At 46.3% G+C, this 16862-nt stretch overlaps 1 protein-coding gene across 3 annotated transcripts in view; it reads left to right on the top strand.

Moving 5' to 3' along the window:
* The window catches only part of KANK2 (KN motif and ankyrin repeat domains 2), a 74094-nt gene that overhangs the window by 22520 nt on the left and 34712 nt on the right, over window positions 1–16862 (top strand). For all 3 annotated transcript variants that reach the window (XM_077921701.1, XM_028711891.2, XM_028711890.2), the window contains one exon: window positions 10446–10568. The gene's annotated coding sequence lies outside the window, so the exon portion shown is untranslated. The remainder of the gene's footprint in view (window positions 1–10445; window positions 10569–16862) is intronic.

The following is a 16862-nucleotide window of genomic DNA, read 5'->3' as shown; positions in this document are numbered from 1 at the left end:
GTTTGTTGTGTTAGCATGCAATGTTTTGCCCTAAATGAGGACTTTGCAAGCCTGACAGTGATCAGAAAGCAAATTCCACCAGCCGAACACTCATACAATTTCATAAAAATATGAAAATCATTGAAGTCGGTTCATACATCCAGGATACATTCAAACATGCAATATTTGAGCATACCGATTAGATTTTGTTCAACTGGTATTTTCTTTCTCCGGGATCCATCTTGGAGCAATCTGGTTCTCTGTGTTTCTGAAAGAAACTTGTTTGTGTACTTCACTGATTGGTGGAATGGATGAACCACCACACTTTCCCCCATGGAGCAGTTTCTCAACTTTCTAAAACCTATTATTTTCTCTCTCTTTTTGGAAAAAACAATCAAAAACGATATGAATGCACATTTAATTGAATAAATGTACATGTGGCTTTTTCCCTTAGAGTGTCCAGTGGCAGCATTGAAGTCCATTGCAGAACTGAACCAAATATTCTCTCTCGGCCACCATGAAATTAAATTAAATTTCATGGAAGTCTGAAGTTTGCCTTCCATTGGCCAAAGAATGCAATGGTCACGTCTCTCCTCCTGCAGTGGTAGTTTAACGCTCACGAGGTTATGCAAGTACCTTATGTAACGTGTGGTTCATTAGTTGGCTTTGTCCTGCCATGTGCTGGAAGCAGAGGGGAAACCAGGCAGCTGCTATGTGTGGATGGTTAAAGGGGAAGATGATTTAGCCAGGATCCAACCACATGAGAGGCAAAGCAAAGAAGGATACGTGAGACAGCACCTTTGCACTGGTTCACTGCCTGTTCCATGAAATGTGCAAGTATGAGCTTCATTGACAAGGGGCTCATCCTGCCCAGGATCCTGTTTGTTTTCTTCTTATAAAGCATTTTTATTGGTTTTACAAGTACAAAGTACAAATAAACACAGACTAATAAGAACACATCTGTATAAGGAGATTCTCTGAATCTTGAGACTTCCTTCCATCCCCTCCATGGAGTCTAATTTTAAGCATCTACAACTGCACATTCATCCGTACTCCAATTTTTATATCAAACCATATTGTCCTTAATATTTTTTTTACACTGCAAGTGAGTCAGAATCCTGCTCTTGCTTCCATCTACTTACAGTAATCTCCCAGGTAACTTACAAATTTCCCCCATTCTTTTATAAAGTGTTTATCCTCTTGGTTTTCTGAGTTTTCCAGTCAGCTTTGCCATCTCAGTGTATTCCACCAGCTTGGTCTGCCATTTTTCTTTGGTCGAGACTTTGTCTTCTTTCCAACTCTGGGCTAATAGCACCTGGGCAGCTGTTGTTCCATACATAGTCTTTTCTGCTCCTTTGGTATGTCGATACCTGTAATTCCTAATAAAAAGGCTTCTGGTTTCTTAACAAAAGTTATTTTAAGCATTTTAAAAATTTCATTATATATCATCTCCCAGAAAGCTTTTATCACCTTACAAGTCTACCACATATGATAGAAGGTACCCAGTATCCTGTTTCTAAGCAACTATGCAGAGAGAAGCTGTGTCTACTTGTGGGTTAATTATGTCAAGAGCAATATTCTCTGTAAGCTGTTACTGCTCGTGCCTCAACAGCAGCGAAGGTGCAATCCTGGGGAAGAAGTGCTATTTCCCAGACACAAGTTGTTTCAGTTTGAGTGCTAGGAAAATACAAGGTCCTCTGTACCATCCAAAGAGTAACTGTGAGGGGTGTACTCCTCAAAACAAAAACAAAAAACCCTCTGATAATGGGGAGTGACCCCTGCTGTCCACTTAGCCCTCTGGAAAGCTCAGCAGCTAACCTCGAGTTTCAATGAAAGTAGGTTCTGGGGTTGAGTCCTGACTTGGATTCTGACATTACAACTTGCTCCTTTGCATATCTGAGACCCTCCAAGTGTCCCTGTTTTCCAGGGACAGTCCCGGATTTACAGAAGCCGTCCTGGTCTCTGATTTGATCCCAGAATGTCCCACTTTTCCTTAGGACATCCCTATTTTCATCAGAGAAATGCTGGAAGGTATATCTGCCATGTGTCATTCTGACCCAAACACCTTCTTTGTTCTTGTTCTTCTGGCCTTCCCATCATCTCCCATTCCAGGTGTTGAAAAAAACCTCTAGCGATTACTTAAGGGGGGAGACCCCAATAGCACCACCCCCAATGTAGTAAATATATTTTGCAAAGTTGGCAGTTGATAGCTGGAATTACAGTGGTACCTTGGTTGTTGAACTTAATCCCTTCCAGGAGTCCGTTCGACTCCTGGAACCGTTTGACAACCTAGGCTGCAACCTAGACCTTCCAATTGGCTGCAGGAGCTTCCTACACTCAACTGGAAGCTGCGGAGGCCACGTCGGACATTCATCTTCCAAAAAACATTTGCAAACTGGAACACTTACTTCCGGGTTTGCTGCATTCAGGGGCCGATTTGTTCGGGAGCCAAGCCGTTCAACAACCAAGGTACCACTTGTATATTAACTCTGCATTTCCCTGCAATTAAAATTGTTTTGCCACCATGCAGGTAATGGCAATGCCTCTGCCCTCTGACTATGTGTTTACGCTCATTCTGCGTTTTTGCTCCCACAGACAGGGCTGCAGACTTCCATGCAACAAACAGCTTTATGAACTAGCTGTGTGGAGTTCTGAAGACTGACACAAGCAGAAATTAAAACTGCCCAGTGGTTGGGAATGAACAGATTGGGAGTGAGGATTGACAGTGATGGGCAGCTGGGTCTGTTTTGAAACCGACCACATGGCAACTTTATTTGGTTCAGTCCCTGGACTCCTGGTTCTTGTGATTTTAGCAAGGCAAGGGGCCCTACCCAGCTTTCAGCATTCCCCCGTGGCTTGGGGCCGCATGACCCTTGCAAAGCAGTCCTTTTTTTCCAGGCCTCTGGGCAAGTTTTATTCCTAGGGAGGAGCCTAGAGTGACTCACAGGCAAGGACCAGAGGAATAAGATTATTTGCTGGAACTCTGGTTGCTTTTGGGGTGTGGCTACTCATGCGTCTGCTGAGAAGGGTTTGATTTTCTTGGTTTTCTCCCCTTCCCTTGTGTTTCTTCTTCTGTTTTTCTTCCAGAAGCTTTTCTCTTCCCGCCCCTTCACCCTGGGCCAAACCTCTCCCATCCCTCCTTAAACTCCAGGCTTTCGGAGGCTGTTTTTCATCTCTTCCTCGGACAAGCAGGCCTTTGTACTGCAAACTTTCTGGCTCCTTTCCACGCTAGCATTTCGGATGCTAAGAATAGCCCTGAGCCGTGGCAGTTGAAGCTGCCGACCCTCCGAGGCCCTGGATGCGAGGCCCTGGCGAAGAAGACATCCCTCCTCCTCCTCCTCGGGGAATAGGGATGCAGCTGGAGGACAGCCAGGGAGGCACATTGCCAAAAGTGTTGTCTATAGCTCCAAGTCGGAAAGCCAAAGGTCACCAAGACTGTAGTTCGTGGCTTTCTCTCCCACCAGCCGCTTCCTTCTCCTCCCACCCTTGTCTATTTATATTGGAGGCAGATGGGAGGCGGGGCTGGAGTTTGGGGGGGAATAGGGGGTGATGGTGTGACCGCTGCCTCCCCCACACTGGGCGAGATACCGTGGTGGATTCTTGATATTCCTGTCATTAGAAATACCTTTGACGGACTGCAGGAATTGCTAGATTTGACCGTACCAAGAACATGAGGTCGGTATGCCGTGCAGTGCCAAGAAGGAACAATTTGTAGATTTTATCCTCATTTTTAGAGCACTTAGAAGGGCAGCAATCCTCTGCGGTGCTTCACCTGTCAAGTCCAGGTACCCTCACATTGCATACCCCTCAAGTGTCCCGATTTAACCGGGGCACCCCAAATTAACAGAAGCCGCTTCTGATCCCAAATGCCCCAATTTTGTTCCCCTGTGCCGGTTGCACCAGAGAGAGAGACCCAAAGACGGGGGCTTTCTGGTACCGTGCTGTGGCATGAGTCAGTTGGCTCACACCAGAGTGCAGGGTCAAAAAAACGGAAGGAAAACTTACCTTGGCCTCCTCTTCCTCCTTCCTCCATGGCAGCACCAAAGGTTTGTCTGCAGCGCTGGAGGAGTAGGGGAAGAGGCAGGTCTGGCCCCATCCGCGTCTCTGTACACAGCTGAGGCCAGGGCGAACTTCCAGTAGGCCGCTGCAGTCCATGGGGTGTCTTCCGACATACCCCCTGAGGCTGCGGAGGAGGAGGACTGGACAAAGGTAGGAGGTTGTGGAGGGAGGGCGGGGTGGACGAGGAAGGGATCAGCGGCAGGGAGGGGGCAAGTGACAGGGTCAGTGGGGTAGTGATGGGGGTTCCTCCTAAAATGATGTGGGGTATGGCTTTGCACCGACGTTCGCTGCAGCACACTGAAATTAAGTTAAAGCCCCCATCTGTGCAGTGCATGCTTGCACAAATCTAGTTGGGGTAATTGAACCGCTATGCAGAATAGCTCTTATGGCCATCCGGGAGACTTGTTGAAGACACACCAAGCAACTGCAACTGCAGACAACACCTATCAATAGAGCCCTCTAACCAGCTGAGCTATCCAGACCTAGGGTCAGCAAACTTTTTCAGCCATGGGCCGGTCCACCGTCCCTCAGACCATGTGGTGGGCCAGACTATATTTTTTGGAGAGAAATGAATGAATTCCTTTGCCCCACAAATCACCCAGAGATTCATTTTAAATAAAAGGACACATTCTACTCATGTAAAAACACGCTGATTCCTGGACCATCCTCGGGCTGGATTGAGAAGGTGATTGGGCCACATCCGGCCCCCGGGCCTTAGGTTGCCTACTCCTGGTCCAGACCCACTGAGCCAAAGCTTTGTATTTTGTATGTTTGTAAATCCTGGGAATACTTTTGTCAAAGTCGCAACCTTCTTGTCAGACGCTGTGGTGCAAATCCCCAGAGAATCTCTGCTGCATCTTTTTGGTTGTTTTGCATGTATTTCATACGTGGGTCTTGCTGTTGCTTGTATTGTTGTCTGCAGAAGACAATGTTCCAACTGCTTTGAATACCCTACAATATGGTTTGGTCTTGTGCTGTGCTTTTGTCTTTGTTCAGTATCACAGAAAACTTACCAGGTGAAATGATCCAATCCCCCATCCCTTTTTCTTATAATAATAAATACAACAGCTGGCCCTCTGCTTTAAAGTTTGGGCTTGGGTTTTCTTTCCCCAGTGGGGTTTCAAATGGCTGCAGGTTTTTGCTGTTGTGGTAAAATTGTTTCAGTTTTCTTTTCACGGGGGTTTTTGGAAGGCAGTTTAAAGTTGCTTTGTTCAGCTTTGTGAAGAAGAGAGACTTTCTTGCTTTCTCTCTGAAATGAATTGGGAGGAGGAGTTGGGGGGAAAGGCACAGAACAGTAGCGTAGCTAGACTTAGCTTGTAGAATTGTTTTAAAGGCCTAAACTTGCTTGGATTTTTATTTTTAAAACCCTAGACGCTTGAATGAACATATCCCATGTTCCATGTGACAAGTTCACACTAACTTTTATAATATCAATATTAATATTTATTAGGAATGTGTGTCGGCCCTATGTACTTTTCAAATTATGGGGCACATAGAGGGGCAGTTTTCATAATTCAGTTGGATTGTGCTGTTATCAAGGCATCTTTAGTCAGGTAAAGGTAAAGGTAAAGGTACCCCTGCCCGTACGGGCCAGTCTTGCCAGACTCTAGGGTTGTGCGCTCATCTCACTCTATAGGCCGGGAGCCAGCATTGTCCGCAGACACTTCCGGGTCACGTGGCCAGCGTGACAAGCTGCATCTGGCGAGCCAGCACAGCACACGGAAACGGCGTTTACCTTCCCGCTGGTAAGCGGTCCCTATTTATCTACTTGCACCCGGGGGTGCTTTCGAACTGCTAGGTTGGCAGGCGCTAGGACCGAACGACGGGAGCGCACCCCGCCGCGGGGATTCGAACCGCCAACCATGCGATCAGCAAGTCCTAGGCACTGAGGTTTTACCCACAGCGCCACCCGCGTCCCTTATCTTTAGTCAGATCAGGGACTAATTCTTCAATGCACTCTGGGAACTTTGTTTTTAATCAACCACTAGCAGAGTCCATGAGAGGGACCGACATTTTCTTCCATGCTCTTTTTCCCTCCATCATCTCCATGATTTCTGTTGTACCCACCCCAAAATGATAAAATAGAATCCCTGCAGCCATAATTCTTCCTTTCCTTTCCTTTCCGTCTTCTTTGCTGCTATCATTCTGAAATTTGGCAGACTTCATTCCCTCATAAGGGCTTATCATGCTTGCAAATTGCATCCAATTCTGGCATAAAATAAAAGAGAACTTTCTTTCTTTCTTTCTTTCCTTCCTTCCTTCCTTCCTTCCTTCCTTCCTTCCTTCCAAAAACCCCAATACGCCATTAATTTTAAAGGTTCTTTATGTGCCTGCAATTTGGCAGGCTTAATGCAACCCCTTAATCTGGAGGAACTGCTGTGCCCTCAAATTTTATTCATTTCTGTAATGTGTGCGTAGGTTCACCACTGTAGTAAATGGAGAGGGGGGGAACTGACCTTCATTTTTAACAGATCTGATTTGGCCCCCAACAATGAGTTGAATTTTAAAGGCAGAGAATGGTTCTGAAAGACTGGGCTGCTTCCCAAAATTAGAAACACAAGTCGAATCTTGTGGTTGGTGCACACCCGTAAAAAGTATGCATATTGTGAACACTTACTTGTACAAACAAACAGCAAAGATAAATGTCATTCAAGTATTAACTTTAGTTCAATCATCTGAAAATTCAGTGCTATTGAACTAGTTCTTTTTCCCCTCCTTTGCTTATTATTGTTTCACTTGCTCATTCTTTATGTATATCTTGTTGTCCACCTGTACCTTCCCCCAAGCTATTTATCTTTATACAGCATATGGAACAATGCCATAATTTACATATGAATGTAGATATTGTGGCTTTAACAACCTTAGGAAGGAGCGACTAGGGACCGGCTCATCTCAAAATCTGAGAACTAGCCGAGATGTCAAGGCCAGCAATGTTGTAGCTACACAAAATTATGTCAAGGTGTAAATCTTGGGTGTGCCAACACGGAGCCATAAGATATTGCTTTAATCAGTCCCAGCCAGCATGGTTAATGTCAGAGATTATGGGAGCTGAAGTCCAGCAACAACTGCAAGGTCCCAATTACTCTTGGTGTAAAATAATCTTGACTTCCTAGCATGGGCTCAAAAGAGAACTCTTTCCAGTGTTATGGGTGGGATTCCACTAAGCTGTTGAATGCACAGAACGAGGTCCACTTATGCAACAGGGCTTCCTCACCCTCCTTTCTCCAAGCCCCCCTAAATCTGCTCTGGAGAGTTGGGGGAAACCCCAGAACAGCTTTAGGGGAACATGGGGGGGGGAGTCTCATTGCATGAGTGGACCTCATACCAGCACAAATACCCCACTTACCTCTGTGTCGAATGCCGCTGGAAGAGACTGGGGCTCCTGTCCTATACTGGCTTAAGTAGTCAGCACATTGAGCTCAGTGAGTTGATGTATATGGGGTTGCACTAAATTAAGAATCAACATATTCCTAGCTCAAATTTTGCCCCAGCCATGAACTGAGGAGATAGCCTTAGGCCTCATCCAGATTTCCTTTTTCGCTACGTCTCTGGGCACAGGGCCACACCTTAAAGTTCTGTGTCCGAACATTCGCTGAACATGGAATTTTCAAATATGAGGCCCTGCCAGAAGGCGTCATTCTTGCTGCCTGCTGCTTCCCCAGAGGGGACAGGAGACAGCAGTCCTTAAAAGCCATGGGAATGAAGTTTCGCTCATGCTCAGGGACTAACATGTTGTGTTTCCTGGGGCTTCCCCACAACACAGACTTTGTTGGATGTTTCCCCACTCTTGACTACTCAGTCTTCAGGGCTGTGGCTTGCATGGAAGATGTTCGTGATCTCCAAAATCCTTGCAGCCCCCTGGTTCTAGCAAAAGCAGCTGGGCTTAGTTTATCCAATGTAATTTGCCTTGACTTGCCTCTTAATGGCACTTCTACAGCAGACAGTTCAGTGGGATTCTGTTTTCTCTGTGGTTGTGCAGTACCAACATCCTTTCAGATTTTGAACAGCTGATATTCTCCGAAATATCACCCCCACCCACCAAGATACTGCTCTGTGTTTTTCCTTTTGGTTAAGCAGTGATGCTTGGAAGCTAATAACGGATGTTCATTCCATTTCATAATAAAATCGTTACCACTGACCATGGTGTAGCATTAGCAACAATAAATTAACAGTCAACTTGATACATAGAATTTAATTTAGAGATTATCAGAAAGATAAATCACTGTTCATCAGTCTAATTAAACTTGTTGTATAAGCAGATGTGAATCTGTTCAGCTAATTAATCTTATTCTTTTAATATTGAGAGGGAAATGTAACTAAACACAGAGATTTTTTTTAAAAACCTGTTCAGCCCCATATGGTTGGTTTTTTTTTGGGGGGGGGGTTTACTGTGAAACAGCCCAAAATTTGTTCACAGTCACCCCAAGCTATTTTGTTGTCCCAGGTGACTGCAGAATCAAAGAGATACACACCAGTATCTTAAATTCTAGTGCAAGAGAGCTTGGGGGTAAACCAATTGTGCTTATACTGAGACTGTATTCATCTCACCCAAGGATGTGGAACTGGTGGCCTGCTAGACTACCACACCTTTTATAATACCTGAGCATTGACCATGCTGCCTTGGGCTGATGAGAACTGACAACATCAAGACAACATCCCTGATCTAACTCAATATTACCTTCTCTGACTTGGCAGCCGGTCTCCAAGGTCTCTTTTCCCCAGTATCTGCTTCCTGAGATTCTCTAACTGGGGATTGAACCTGGGCCATTCTGCATGCAAAGCATGCACTCTCTACAACGGTGCTAAGGAATTCTATCCACAGGGCAACATGTCTTGACTCACCCATCCGATTTTTTGGCAGGCCGAACAATATTGTCTTTCTGAGTAACTGCTTGGGTCAGTCCAGGGCTTAGTGCTCACCTGAGGGTGAAAAACAGTTGGAGATGGCTTTTGTTTTGGACTTGGTTGCAAGTTAGGAGGTTAGATATCAAAGCAGGTGGGGAAGTATTGTCAGCCAATGTTGCAAGCCTGGATCCAGCATCAGGTCATGTTTGGGCCTCTGGCTACACAGGGGATGTGTGGAACCAGAGAGGTCTTCCTGGCTTCCTGTTGATGTTGGACAATTGGTGGCTTGGGGCTTCCAAACTCTGTCCTGTCTTGCTTACAACGAGTTCTTAGTCTCTGGCTCCCTGCTGTCACTGAATGAACTTTAGCCCTTTGTTCTTGCTCAGTGTGACTGAACCAGGGCTGACCACATGGTCCATGTTGAGAGCCAAGTAGATAGTCCTACCAAGTAGGACAATCATCAACCTTAAAAATGCTGCTCCAAGTCAGGAAACTATGTGAAGTGACAATTTAAAAGCTAGCATGTGCTTCATTTTTGCATCATGTGGTTCTGTTGTTGGTCTTAGTTAAAGATCTGGACAATGTCTACTGTTCTGAAGGCCTTTTGATAGCCTTTTTCATGTTTTGGAATTTTCCTTTAAATCAGCAACCTGGTGCCCTCCAGATGTTGAATGTCAATTCCCATTGGACACACTGGCTGAAGCTGATGGAAGTTGCAGTCCTAAACATCTGGGGGGGGCAAAGTCTTCTTTAGATGCATTTTGAAACTCACAGCCGCACATCCAACTGTTATGGCTTTTGTATGAACAATGGCAATGGTCCAGTTGACCCCATGTGTGTTGATGCATTTTTCTATGCTCAGCCACAAGTAATCCTGGCTTCACTAAGAGGTAAAATACTGACGCCTCCTGGACACGAGGTCAACTTCTTTGTTCCAATCAAAATTTGCACACAAAGCCCGCGCTGTGTCTACAAGTAGAGAGTATGAATCCCAGATTCCTGACTTCCTCCTTGGAAGACCTCTGTGGTTCCTTCCTTGGGGCTGGGTGGCAGAGCAGCATCAAAGCTTTCTATGCTGTCAATGCCATGTTACAAGAAATGAAAACCAGACAGGCTGAGTCGTGCAGCAATTTGATGGGAGCAACAGCAGCAGGCCTGAGTTCCAGATGGCTGGCGGATGGCAGAAATATGCTTGAGGTTTCAAGAATCCTTGAGGTTTGGGGCTTTTAAGAAAGCATCAGCTAAAGTCCAGGGATTAGTCAGAGGCAGCACTAAAGCAACGGATCCTGAATGATCAGGGTTTGGGGACATGTTCTTTCTGCCTGAACCGGCAGAGGAAAATGATCTCTTACAGGATTGGGTGAATGTTCCTGTCTTGGAATACTGACCTTCAGGAGATGTTGTTGTACTCCAGCTCCCATCAGTCACAGCCAGTGTTCAGGGATGATGGGACTTAAAGTCCTGCAACATCTGGAGGGCCCCAGGTTCACCCTCCTTTATCTCTTGAGTTCTCTGGACCAGCTGCAGGTGAGGAAATGACCTTTTCCTATTTTCTTTTCAAGGGACAGTGATACACGGGGACTGCTGGCTAGAGAAGAAGGACAAGAGAGAGGCGTACTTGTGGAATCGGCATGCTGCCTTATCCCCAGGCTGCAGAGAGAGAGACGGGAGAGGCACTGATTGAGGTGAGAGAAACCTTTTCAATGTGCACAACAACCAGGACTTCTTCTGCAATGTTAGGAATTGCAGATTGCTAGCCCTTTTGCTACTTAATAATAATAATAATAATAATAATAATAATAATAATAATAATAATAATTTTATTTATATGCTGCCCTCCCCAGCTGAAGCCGGGCTCAGAGCGGCTAACAACAATAAAAGTAACACAGCATTCTAAAATCAATTCATTCTAAAATCAATTCAGAATCAAATTAATGGCAACCATTGGGCTAGAGTTCTATGAGGATTACCAAAGGAGGGGGTCAGACTGTGCCTTGGCGAAAGGCCTGGTGGAACAGCTCTGTCTTGGAGACCCTGCGGAAGGATGTCAAGTCCCGCAGGGCCCTAGTCTCTTGTGACAGAGCGTTCCACCAGATCGGGGCCACAGCCGAAAAAGCCCTGGCTCTGGTTGAGGCCAGCCTAACCTCCCTGTGATCCGGGACCTCCAAGATGTTTTTGTTTGAAGACTGTAAAGTCCTCCGTGGGACATACCAGGAGAGGCGGTCCCGTAGGTACGAGGGTCCTAGGCTGTATAGGGCTTTAAAGGTTAAAACCAGCACCTTAAACCTGATCCTGTACTCCACCGGGAGCCAGTGCAGCTGGTATAGCACCGGGTAAATGTGATCCCGCAGCGAGGACCCCGTAAGGAGTCTCGCCGCGGCATTCTGCACCCGCTGGAGTTTCTGGGTCAGTCTAAAGGGCAGCCCCACGTAGAGTGAGGCTGCCAGATCCTTCACAATGCTGCCACTACAAACCCTGTGACCATGGACTTAGCCACACTGACCTTTTGCCCTGCTCCATGTCTATACGTGGTTTGTATTTTTTTATTTTTGCCCTGGAGCTTTCCCCTTGGAAACCCGCTCTTGAGTGCTCAATCAAAGCAAACATCGATTCAGGTTTTCCGCAGGGTTGACGTTTGCTCCAATTCAGCTTTAAAGAGCAGGTCTTCATGGGGAAGGCTTTAGGGCAAAAAGAAAGGCACTCGGACATGGAGCTTTAAAGCATGGACTGTGCTGAGAAAGAGCGGAGGAAAAGTTGCTGTGGATTAGCAAGACCTGCACCTAAATCTCCTAAATTTCTGTTCCCAAGGGCAATGCATGAACGTTACTGTCTGACCTGCTGGGAGGGATTCCTGGGAGCAATAAGGTGGCTGTAGCTCACTCCTTTTCTGTCTGGTGGCAGTGATATCCTAAGTGGCTGGAGGTGCTTGAGTTGGGGCTGTTGAAAGGAGGTTGGCTCAGCGTCCACCTCCTGGCTAATTTCAGCTTAATTCCACTGTGATGAGTTCAGGTCCCGTCCCTGCTTCATAAAGCAAAACTGATATACTGTATATATATGTTTGTGTGTATATAGATAGATTGCTCTCTTGGTGAGGCTCCTCAAGGTGGACAACCATTGCCAGATACCGCTTAGCTTTGCAAATGTGCTTGCAGTTTTATTGCTGCACCACTAGCAGGTCGCCAGCAATGCATCGTGGTTGAAGCTGCAAATGGCGAGGAGAGTGATTTTGTTAAAGCCGTCAAGACAGCCAGTGTCCCCCCCCCCCCCCCCAGCAAGGACTTGTTTATTGAGCAGACATTTTAGAATTCCGCAAGTTTCACTTTTGAAGCTTTAAGAAAAACACCAATTCATTTAATTTAAAAGCTGTCTGACAAAAGAGGACCCCGGCATGTTCTTCCATTTTTCTATCCAGCTGTTAAGGCACCTAAACAGCAAAGCGGGAGAAGAGCCGCTGAGTGGGGAGGTACTTCCTCCAATTGCAGTGATTTAAGAGTTCATCCCAAGTGGACGTTTTATACTAAGGCCCATTTGAGGCCAAAATTCAACCAATGCCACCTCCAAATTTCCCTGCAAAGCAGCTGCCTAAAGTGGATTCAAGCACATGTCTCCTCTGGGATAGACCACAGAGTACATATAAAGTACCCTTGACATCCTGCAAAGGATTTCCATATTAGGTTGAAGCTGGAGGGCAGTGTGGCCCAACATATGGAGTTTTGAGCATCCTCAATCAGTTTTGTGTGTCAGCATCAAAGGCAGAAGTCTCGCCTCTTCCAGTGGCAGGTTCTGAGCTAGTGGTCTAGGGTCTGGCAGCCGTGTTCGATTAATAGATTCTTCATGGTTGGATCATTTAGGACAAAACGAGTTTTCTGATCAGACAAATCAGCATCTGAGGAGAGACTTCAGGAGCAGAATCTCTGGGGCTATGGTTACGCTGATCTGAAAAAGCTTGCACAAGGGTCGCAGCCAACCAGACCAGACAGCAAGGAGTGGGAATTATTTGTCCCCAACCAGCAGAGAAATTTGAGGAAGATCAAGAAACATCGGCCAGCAAGATGGCTGATGTCTTTCTGCCAGTAGAGTGGAATGACCCCTTTTCCAGTCCTGTGCAGAGGTCATGGAGTTTATGTATCTACATGGAAATGAACGTTAGGCATTTGTTTTTGCTCCGTGAGAGATGATGGTCATTCTGGCTTCTATAAGGTTGGTAGGAAAATGGGGGTGGTAGGAACAAATGTTCAGTTTCAGGATTCAGCAATGAGTTCTGTTGGAGGCAGGTTCTCGGAAAATCACAATTGGTGTGGGAGCTATTGTAGACGAATGCTATCTCCAGCTAAGCCGCTTTGCAGAGTTGTGGCACCTGCTCCACTGAAAAGGAAAGAACCTGAAAAGTTGAGAGTGAGAATGGTTGTTATCAAGTGAGAGCTACTGTAAAGACCTCCAATGGAGACTGGCTTTGAGTAGTTTGAGCATGTGAATGCGGCTTGCTTTCTGCCTGAACTGATGCTTAGTTTGTGTTTCAGAAGGCATAAACTTATGAGAATATAAGATCCTGCTGTATCAGGCGAATGGGCCATGTAGTTCAGCTCATGGTTCTCACAACAGCCAAACAGATTTCCATAGGAAGGCCACAAGCAGGGCCTGGATTCAACAGTACAGTGGTACCTCAGGTTACAGATGCTTCAGGTTACAGACGCTTCAGGTTATAGACTCCGCTCACCCAGAATAGTACCTTGGGTTAAGAACTTTGCTTCAGGATGAGAACAGAAATCGTGCTCCGGCAGTGCAGTGGCCGCCGCATTAGCTAAAATGGTGCTACAGGTTAAGAACAGTTTCAGGTTAAGAACGGACCTCCAGAACGAATTAAGTTCTTAACCCAAGGTACCACTGTACTCTTTCCACATGTGATTCCTAGCAACTAGTGTTCAGAGGCACACTTGCCTATGGCATGCCACCACTCAGATCTATTTAGGGCTATTTGGGTAGCAGTTTGCTCCCATGACAGGAGGTTCAAGCAGCCCTCTAGGTATGTGGTTTTGGGGTGCCGATTGATTATTTATTTTTGCAAGTTCTGCTTGTACCAGATTTCAAAGCCTCCTATCACTGACCCTCGGAAGCGTTGAGTGATTTTATGACCACTCACCCAGCCCAGCCCTCCCTCTCCTTCTGACCCCAGAAGGGAAGTCCTATTTCCACTTTCCCAAGTTCGACTTTTGCTGCTTCAGCTCCACTCTGCTTGCAAGCTCTTTGCTTCCCTGCATGTCCCCCCCCCCCAACTCGCCCCAGCTTCCTGCTCTGGGAAAAAAGCCTGGCTGCTGAAACCGAACTTCCTTGCTCTCCCACTGGGTTGGTATTTCATCCTCCGCTCCTCCCCCATCATTGCCAAGATTTCTTTGTCAGCAGGAGGAAGTTCTCATGTAGCAGCCTGCAAAATTGTTTATTTTTGGAGAAAATTGCTTCCATATAGGGGGAAAGGGCCAGAGTTGCTCTGCCTGTCTCTTGAAGGAGCGATGCTCAACTTACTCAGCTCCTTTCAGATGCTGCCACAAGCTTGCCCACCCTGAAAATAAGAGCGCCCTGCTTCTTCCCTCTCTTGCCAGCTCCTCTTGAACTTGCTCTGTCCTTATCAGCCCACTGGCTCTTATGCTAGCATCTGGGTAAGCTAGCCATTGTCCATTTGTTCCGTTCGCAGGCTTTATTCTGCACCTGATAGCGGCATGGAAAACTCAGGTTTTGATTCAGAAATCAAACAGCCTGTATTAGTCTATCAACGTGATGCTTTTGAACAGCACCTAGCATGCAGATGGTGCATTGCAAATATTTATTTATTATTGCAGTAGATGGGCATGTTGACAATGTTTGGCCAGTGCGTTTTTTGTCCATTTTTTCAACAACGTCAACAAAAGTTTGCTAGACCTTAGGTTTTGAGGTATGGAGCTGCTCAGGTTTCGCAAAGTAACTAAAAATAAAACCACATAAAAACAGCTTTCAGGCATGGATGCAAATGTCCAATAATAAAACACATGCAAACCACATCAGTTGTGAAGGGGGCCCTACTGCAATCCTTTGGATGTGGGGTTTCCTTTGAACACTGCTCAGATGATGGACTGTGTCCAACTTTGCTAGACCCAGCCAATGAAATATATCTCACTGGTTTTACAACAGTTTCGCTGACTGCTGGTGCATTTCCAAATTCAGTTCAAACTGCTGGTTGCTGGTTACCCTTTTAAGGTCCTGGGAAGCTTTGAACTTGGGTGCCTGAAGTGAAGCCTTCTTCCACATGGACCTGTCTGTGTGTTCGGAGGTCCTTATTTGACTCAAGGAGGTGGCTACTAGGAGGGGGGGGGCTTTTTAGTTGTGGCACCTCTGCCCCAGAAAAGTTCTCCCCATGGGGACTTGGCTGGTGATGCCTATTATTTCTTTCTGGCAGAAGACATTTTTGTTTTGTTTTTTTTCTGGTTGAAACTGACTTAATTCTGTGGCTGTGATTGAATCCCTCTTTTGCAGGGATAGGGAACCCTGGGGGTCATCGACACTCGGGGGCTGCAAGCCCCCCCCCCTTCCCACGTTAACTGCTGAGAACTGTCATTATTGCTTCTAACCGTACAGATGAGTCATTTTGTAAGCTGCTTTGGAGAATGTCATTGAAAAGCAGTGTATAAGTAAATAAAGGGCACTCCCCGCATTTCATCTCCTCTCTCCTTTGTCCACATACTGTAACAGCTATGTTCTTTCTCTTAACCCCCACCTGCCACCCCCAGCACCCCATGGACTCTTTTCCATTGACTGGCAGTTCCTCTTAAGACAACTGTGACGGTGAGCTCATTGCCAGGATTGCACAAGAGCCAGTGTGGCCTTGTGGTCAGAGTGCCAGACTAGGACCTGGGAGATCAAGGTTCAAATCCCCACTTGACCACGAAGCTCACCAGGTGACCTTGGGACAGTCACAGTCTTTCAGCCTAGCCTTCCTCACAGAGCTGTTTTGAGGATAAAAAGGAGTGTGCAGGTGGGGAGAGAACCATGTACAGCACCTTGGAGGGAAGGTGGAATATAAGTTTAATAATAAATAAATCCAGTCAGCCACTTGATCCAATAAGTATGCCCTAGACTACCTAAAAATGCCAATAAGGGTGTATGCTTGCTACGTAGGGCATGCCTAAAAATGAAAACACATTGTGGATTAGTTATATCTCACTCTTATTTTATTTTTTCATCTGTTACTTACGTTGTGACGCGGGTGGCGCTGTGGGTTAAACCACAGAGCCTAGGACTTTCCGATCAGAAGGTTGGCGGTTCGAATCCCCACGACGGGGTGAGCTCCCGTTCCTCGGTCCCTGCTCCTGCCAACCTAGCAGTTTGAAAGCACGTCAAAGTGCAAGTAGATAAATAGGTACCGCTCCAGCGGGAAGGTAAATGGTGTTTCTGTGCACTGCTCTGGTTCGCCAGAAGCGGCTTAGTCATGCTGGCCACATGACCCGGAAGCTGTATGCCGGCTCCCTCGACCAATAAAGCGAGATAAGTACCTCAATCCCAGAGTTGGCCACGACTGGACCTAATGGTCAGGGGTCCTTTACTTTACTTACATGTTGTTTATTTCTCTCAATATTTTTTTTAATGAATTGGAAGAGGATGCTGGGATGCAATACGTAGAGACTACGCAGCATTCACTGCAGCAGAACCAGGGGGAGTGGAGCTGGGACAATGTCTTATGCCAGCATCGCCCATTTTCTAAAAGTGGCCCTTTACCCTTCCTTGGGCCAATGTTTCCCAACCTAACAAAAATCTAATTTGACCATTCGAACAACGGTGCACTTTGTCTCCAGTTCCAAGCCTTCAGGGGGATTTCCAAGCTTCTGTTTCCTTTCCTTCCCAAGAAGGGTGTGGGCACGTTTTGGAGCTGGACCTCTGGCGTTTAAACTCATTCAGTGCACCCACAACTGAGATAAGCTACACCCAAATGTATTTTCAAAGTGGGGTTAGCA

The sequence above is a fragment of the Podarcis muralis genome, chromosome 17 (assembly GCF_964188315.1).
Source record: "Podarcis muralis chromosome 17, rPodMur119.hap1.1, whole genome shotgun sequence".
In the NCBI taxonomy this organism is placed as follows: domain Eukaryota; kingdom Metazoa; phylum Chordata; class Lepidosauria; order Squamata; family Lacertidae; genus Podarcis; species Podarcis muralis.
This window is presented reverse-complemented; position numbering and strand designations above follow the sequence as displayed.